At 48.8% G+C, this 7,424-nt stretch overlaps 1 pseudogene; it reads right to left on the minus strand.

Moving 5' to 3' along the window:
* Cyp2d41-ps (cytochrome P450, family 2, subfamily d, member 41, pseudogene) lies at positions 883-5,147 on the minus strand (annotated as a pseudogene).

Genomic DNA, 7,424 nt, shown 5'->3' on the forward strand with positions numbered 1-7,424 from the left:
TGGCATCTAAAATGAGCCTTTTGAAGTGCTGAATACCTCTTGAACCCTCCTCCCTGGCCCAACCAAGTCCACGCAATTTCAAGACTCCAAAATACTGGCACTTTCATAGTGAGTAGTATCCAGTACTTTTGTCACACAAGGTCGCAAGGAGGACTCTTGTCAGGCTTGACAGGTGTTACCAGATAGAACAGTGGGATCCTGCCCGTATTCCTGGAGTCTGACCTTTCCTGTTTTGATACAGCATATTGCTTCCACATCCTTTGACTCCAGCAAGCCTGAGTGTAAAGACAGCAGCCTTTCTAGTTGTGAGAGCACTCGTAACCTCCATTTGTGGCTCATCACCCTCTTGGGAAGCTATGTAAACACTGTCACAAGAGCAAGTATTGTGCTGATTTTCAGAACAAGCCATTCACATTCTCCTCTCAGTAAACCATGAGAATGACTTCTGTGTGCAGAGTGTGACCAACTTGGCAGCCACTGGTAGGTCTGCTGTATGATATGAGGTCAACCAAGGAATATCAGCACAACTACCTCTCCTCCTACCTTATCTGGATGCTTCCCTCTCTCCTCCCTTTCATTCCCCACCCTTCCATACTTCAGCACTCTGTGATGACCACCCATCCCTCCCCACCCTCTTAGAACATTCTCTTTAAGTGTTCCAGGTTATATAACCCATGTGGGTCTTGAATTTGAAATCTTCTTGGTTCATCATCCATGGGCTTCTTTGCTAAAAACCACAGCTCTTTGAGTAATAAACTCTATTCTCACCACATTAATGTTGTTCTTGGGTTGGACTGAGACAGAGAGTCAAGAAGGATTGTAGACTATTGTCTTGGGACAGGATTGAGACAAGGAAGGGGGATGAACCTTGAGTTATCTGAGTTGCAGACACAGGACTCATTTATTGGACATCAATAAACCCAAACTGGGGAAAAGACTGGAACCACTGACCCTTCTAGCGAACCACTGCACAGAGCTGGTAGGGTGCTGGACTAACTAAAATTGAGTAGATGCCATAATCACTGGGCTGGGGCTGTCCATCCGGTACTGAGAAGCTAAAGCGCTGCAGGAGGCAGGTGAAGAAGAGGAAGAGCTCCATGCGGGCCAGGGACTCCCCCAGGCATGATCTGCGGCCTGTGGGTGGGATAGGGCTCAGTCTGACTGGGAACTGATTGGTGCTCCACCCTCCAAAGATTTCTAGGGATAGATAGGCAGACAAGCACCCCAGAGATACCTGCTGAGAATGGCATGAAGGCCTCAGGCTTCACAAAGTGGCCCTGGGCATCCAGGAAGTGTTCAGGATGGAAGCGGAGGGGCTTCTCCCAGACAGTCTCATCCTTCAGCACAGAGGACAGGTTGGGGATGAGGGTCGTCCCCTGGCAGGAGGTACATGGTGTGAATATGGACAGGGTGAGGCTTACTAGACTCTAGTCACCAAGTTCATAGGTACAGGCTCTACCACACACTCTAGATGCTTTCATATAAACTCAACTGTTAAAGCTTCTCACATTTCATTAATAATATGACATGGATATATGATAAGTGAGAGATGTCCACACTATCACATGTATTTGTAGGTAGTGGCTGTTATAACCACTCCTGCCATATTTTACCTTGCTTGCTTTTATACCTGGGGATTCTAAAGTACAGTTGTTGGTCTTGATTCTATTCAGATACTTACCCAGAGAAAGTTGGTACCAATTAAGTTTAGAATTGGATTTCCAAATCCAGTCCTCTTTAACTGGGCAGATCAGACCAGAGGCTACCTGGCAACACTGACTATGTTTTGGAGGGATACAGGCCTACCTTAGGGATCAGGAAGCCCTGCACTTCAATGTCACAAGAAGTCCTGTGTGGCAAAGTCATTGGGGCGATGTCAGCAAAGCGCTGCACCTCATGAATGACAGCATTAGTGTAAGGCATGCGAGCCTGGTCTGCCATCTCTGGACGCCGCGCCTGCCCTATGACCTCGTCGATTTCCTCTTGCACTAGGCCTGGAAAGACATTGTAACCTCAGGTAAGGAAACCAGGAAGGGGCCCAGTGTCCCTCCACTACCTTTCTGTAAAGGTCTGGGTCCATGGAAGAAAGATACCCATCATCTTTACTGGAGTCTGTGTTAAACATTGCTGGGAGGCACAAGTGTCCCAAGTGAGCTTATGAACTGTGCTTCTACCCTCCTCCTCCTTTCTTCTCAGCCCCACCATTCTCACTCTGAACATCTGGATGCAAGATCATGAGCAGCAGGGCCCAGGACAGTGTGGTTGAAGTGGGTGCAGTCCCAGCACCAAACAGGTCAAGGACAATCTGACGTAGATTTGCTTCATTGAAGCTACTCTCAGGGTTCCCCTTTGCCTAGAACACAGAAAAACAGTAGACTCAGTGGAGAGACTAGAGGGCCCATAACACCCTCCTGATGACTTTAGATGGTGACTCTTCAGTATCACTGGGTTAATCCAGTGCAATGGACACCAGTTCTCACTTTCTCCATCTCAGCCAGAAAGGCATCAATCAAATCTCGAGGTGGCTGGTCAGGGTCCCAGGTCCTCTTGTGCTCAGTCAACAGCTTATCCACCATGGTGAGAAATGTCGTTTGCCCAGGGAAGATTTTATCAGCCAACCCTGGGATGCGCAGGACAATTGGGAACATCTTCACAACCTGGAACAGCCATAGAATGTTCTAGGATTTCCTGCTGCCTTTACTTTAATGAGTTGAGTAAACAAGATTTCTAATAACAATATTCATTCTTATTTGTTTTCATGTGCAAATGGTTTGAGGAATGCTGTTACCATACTTGAGATAACATCATTGAGGTCCCGGGCAACCATAGAAATTCAGTTACTTTACTACATCACTTCCAGGAATGAAACCCAAGCACCATACTTTCCTGGCAAGCTCCTTACCCACTGCCATCTCTCTGGCTCCTGGGTACATGGGCTTAGTGTTGATCTCAACCAGTCTTAGTTTCCAGCCTCTTCCATGATGGATACAGGCCCTATTTGTTCCCAACTATCACCTGAGTCCTCCTTACTTCTATCCTTCAGGTTCTAGTTGCCCCACAGTGAACAAAAGAATATTCTACCCAGAAACATCACAGGCATGGTTGGTTTCCATGTGGGCAAAGGGCCAGGATTTCAGCTTCTAGAAACCCTGACTTTGTTCCACTTCTCCCCTCCCATTGCTGCAGGCTTTAAAGGCTCCACACTTCTATTTTTGTGGTTGACACTTCTAGAAGTCTCCTTTCCAAATCCCCTGTCTACATCTCTGGGAAGATGAACAGCACAAAAGTCACTCTGCAGACTCCCTTGACCTTCCTACCTCAGGTATCAAGCCAATTTTCTCAATCATGTATTCTTTCAATGCTCTTAGCATCTTGATGCAGTCAGGATCTTCATACTCGAAGCAATGGGCATAAACAAGAGAGGCAATCACATTGCACATGGCTTTCTCCAGGAGGGTATAAGGATTGAGGGGACTACCTGGGTGTGGAAATGCAATGAAAAGTCAAAATATTGTTGATGTCTCCCTGTTCCCACTTGCATTCCACACCCATCACCCACCAGCCTGGGCAGTGAAGGCATCACAGAGGTGGCCAGCCTCCTTCGTCATTCACTGCTCCAACAATTTCTTGCCCAGGCCAAAGTTTCGCAGGGTGGACATAGAGAATCGCTTCTGCTCTTGCCATTCAGGCCCATAAGGTGCAAAGGCCAAACCTGCAGGTACATCAGTGTGTAACCATGGAGACCTGGCTGTGCTGCCCTCTCCCCACTTCATTTCTCTTCTCCTCTGGGCTCAGTGTCCCTCAAAACCTCAATCAACCCTTCCTACCAAGAATATCTCTACCACCCTCCAGGATGCTAAAGGGCTCCACAATGGATTTCAGGGACTTTTTGTTGGATGTCTTAAATCCATTAACACCTGCATTGAGCCCTGATCTTCCATTGCTCACTGTCCCCCTTGTGTGACTCTGATGCCATCTCTGCCTCCCACACTGATTTGTACCTTTAGCTTTTTGTCCATTGCTTGGTGGAAGAAAGATGGGCATTTCAGGGCGGTCAGCAGTGTTTTCTCCACAGGTCACCAGTACTTCCTGTACTGCCATCAGTCTGTTGACAATGACCATGGGATTCCTGCCCAGCTTCAGGCTGAACACGTCACCATAGCGGTTTTGAAGCTGAAGTAGAGGAACAGAGCATATAGGGAGTGGAGGTCCGCACATATCATAGAACCAGGGTCACTGTGCAAATGTGGGCAAGGAGATAAGTGTGCACATGGGGCTTCCACTGTGTATTTGTTTGTGTAAATATGTGTGCGCCCACCTCTGGGTATTGTTCTTGTTGTTGTTGTTGTTATGGACCCCTACTCTTCATATCGTGGGAAAATGTTCCTCAGTGAGCTCCATCCCCATCCTGGTGAGGCTGCCTATGACTGCAGTGTCTTATCTTTTAAGTTCAGCAAAGGAATCACAGTAGATGTGACTTCCCAGTGGGGACCTTGCCAGAGCCAGAAAACTGTCCTGGGTTCTTTAGAATGTCAACATTCATGAAGAAACTTGTTTCCTTAACATTGGCAGTGAGGCCAGAGAGCACACAGCAGCAAGAAATTCAGGCAGGTACAGCACCTCTCTCCACTCAGTGTCCGGACTGACATCCTACACTAAACCTCTTACCAGGGTAAGATGCTATGTTTGGTAGGACCATAAGAGACCCGGACCTGTATGGCTGCTGCCCTCTCCTACTAGAGTGAACCCTTCAGTCACATCTTGCTTCAACTCCTGAACTTTGACCCTGAAAACATTTACCTAGAAATTCCCAGTTGCTACCTCCAAAAGTTGCCAATCCTGTCCCCTTTGGGGGCCAGATCCCTGTTTGACCTGTGGCTTAGCCCTCACTGTGTGCTGCTACAGACACTATAAGAGGAATTAAAACCCACCACTAAGTCACTGACCTTGTACAAGCTGTATGGCATGTTATCCAGGTCCACCTGCAGCAGGTTACCCAGCACAGGCCATAGCACAGGGCCTGGTGGGTAGCGAGAAGTCCAGCGCTGGTGCCGGTGCATCAGGTCCACCAGTAATATGAAGATGACTGTGAATATGGCCACAGGCCACAGGTCAGTCCCAGTCAGCAGCTCCATGGCTGCCCCACTGCTGCCCAGGCTTCCCAGAGACCAATGAATAACACTCAATACAACACCTAGGATCAGACAGCCCCAAGCTTGGATCCTACCACCTTATAAAGGGATGCCAGGGTTGCCCTTTGTCCTCTGTGTCCAGCCCCAATCCTGTGTTTTGTTTGTCCAGGTATAGGGAGGGGCCAGTGATGTTCAGTCGCTCCCAAGAGCTGAACATGGTAGGTAAATGGCCAGTAGACCTCTACTTCAAGATTGATGATCTGATCATTGTGTGCAAACATTGTATGCCACAGTTTCAAACCTTTGGGAGCTTGGGGACGTTGCATCAGAGAGGAATGAGACCTCCTAGTCCTTCATGGAGCACTTTGTTGGCAGGACATGAGGACTAAATGGCATCCAGGCAATGGTTTCTATGGGTGTTTGAGTAGTGGGTGGCTGTCTCCTGCAGATGAGAGAAAGAGACTTGAATTCATATGAGCAAGGGAATGGCAATGGGGGAAGACAGCTAGAGTCCCTGTGGGTATGTGAGGGCCAGTGGGGGAAGGCAGCTGGAGCATGTGGCATCTTCAGTACAGGTCTGTGCTCATCCAGTTGGTCAGGCAGCCAAATGTACAACACGAGATTTCTCAGACCCAGTCTGAGGGAGCTGAGAAATGATCTGAGAACCTCGGGGGGGGGGGCACTAAGTTGGGACAGGGACTTGTCACATACTGGCCTCTGTCTCTGATTCACCCTCTGTTTCTTGGTGGGTAAATCTCTCCTGGCAACAGTCTTTCACATGGATAAGTAGGGAAGCTTACTCCTCATGTCAGAGGCCTATGGTCAAAACAGGCAGTCATGAGGAAAACAGAATGACTCCTGAGCCTTCTAACAAATGGTGCTTGTGTGCTGGGCACTGCAGGGCACACCACACATGCCAGCTCACCATTCACTAGGGTCAACAGAGACTCAGTCCATGTCCTTGCTGGATCCAGACCTCTGAAGATCAAAGGCTCAGAAGTCCCAGTGGAATTCAGGCAGACCCTGTCTGTTGCACCTTCGGTGTGGCAGAAGGGAGGCAGGGGCTGAGCGGTGACCACACCATGCAGCCCCACAGCGAGGACTACACATGGATCTCCTCCTCTCTGCTGACCATGCCATCCCAGCACTGACCACCTTTGAGTTACTGGGGCTGTGGGTGACTCCATGCTTATTGCTGGCCTGAACTCTCCCCCCAACCTCCCACCCCATGTCTGCTCCGTCTTCCTGTCCATGCCTCTTGGCCCTGCCTAGAGTAGTTCCCTACAATGGCACCATAGTTTAGGGGAAAGACAAGAGACCTTCTCAAGCCTCAAGTTGGCCTGAAAGGAGACCTGCATGGGAGGCGGGACACCACATGATGGATCATGTCAGTGTGAGATTAGCAAGAAAATTTGCTCAGGTCACTGACAGACTCAAGATGCTGGGTTCCTCCTGATTTGCTCCAGGATACTTCCAGAGTAACTTCCGGTGCCTGATGATTAAACCTGTGTGTCAGTGCTGGGACAACACATTCGGCCTCTCATCTCTGTTTGTGTCATACATGATATTATCAAAGAGAAGCAGTGGTGCAGGCTGGGTGCTGGCCCCAGTGGGGGATGGGCCGACTCAGGCTGGATTTTTCCTACATCAGGTAAATGAATTCTCATAAGGTGAGTGCACAGAAAGGTGAGAGATGTAACACACTGTGTGCTATAATGGCTTTCCTCTCTGTCTCCAGCTCTTAGGAGAGGACCTGAATGCTCTGCTAACCCTCTGCCTTCTGGCACTCTCTACTTCCCTTCATCCTCAGTCCATGTCCTCTCAGCCATGGTAACAACTGTGGTCTGTCAGGATCAAGTGACTTTAGGGGTACTGGGGTCTGGATACTCATGTCAGAGCACAGATGTCCCATGTCCAGAACAGGAAGCTGGGACTAAGACCGTGGCCTTCACTGGGCAGCAGTACTTCCATGTTTTCAACTCTTTTCACACATGTCTACAGATAATTGATCACTGTCCTTTGGACTCCACTTGAAGAAAACATTTGGATCCTGGGCATGCCTCCCCTGGACTCTGTCCTGTGCACCATTTATTCTCTTTCCTGTCTTCAATCTGCCATGTTTCCTTGAAATAATGACCAGCAGGGAGGTGCAGGGACATCTCTATGTCTCCATACTCTCCCTAAACACTCTGGGAAGTGTGATGTGACTCACTTGCATGATTGTGACTCTTGAGTATTGCATTAGGAAAGCTTAGTTTGGACAAAGGATGGCCAAGGTTGGCTAGGGCTGGT

Source organism: Mus musculus, chromosome 15 (assembly GCF_000001635.26).
Source record: "Mus musculus strain C57BL/6J chromosome 15, GRCm38.p6 C57BL/6J".
NCBI lineage: Eukaryota > Metazoa > Chordata > Mammalia > Rodentia > Muridae > Mus > Mus musculus.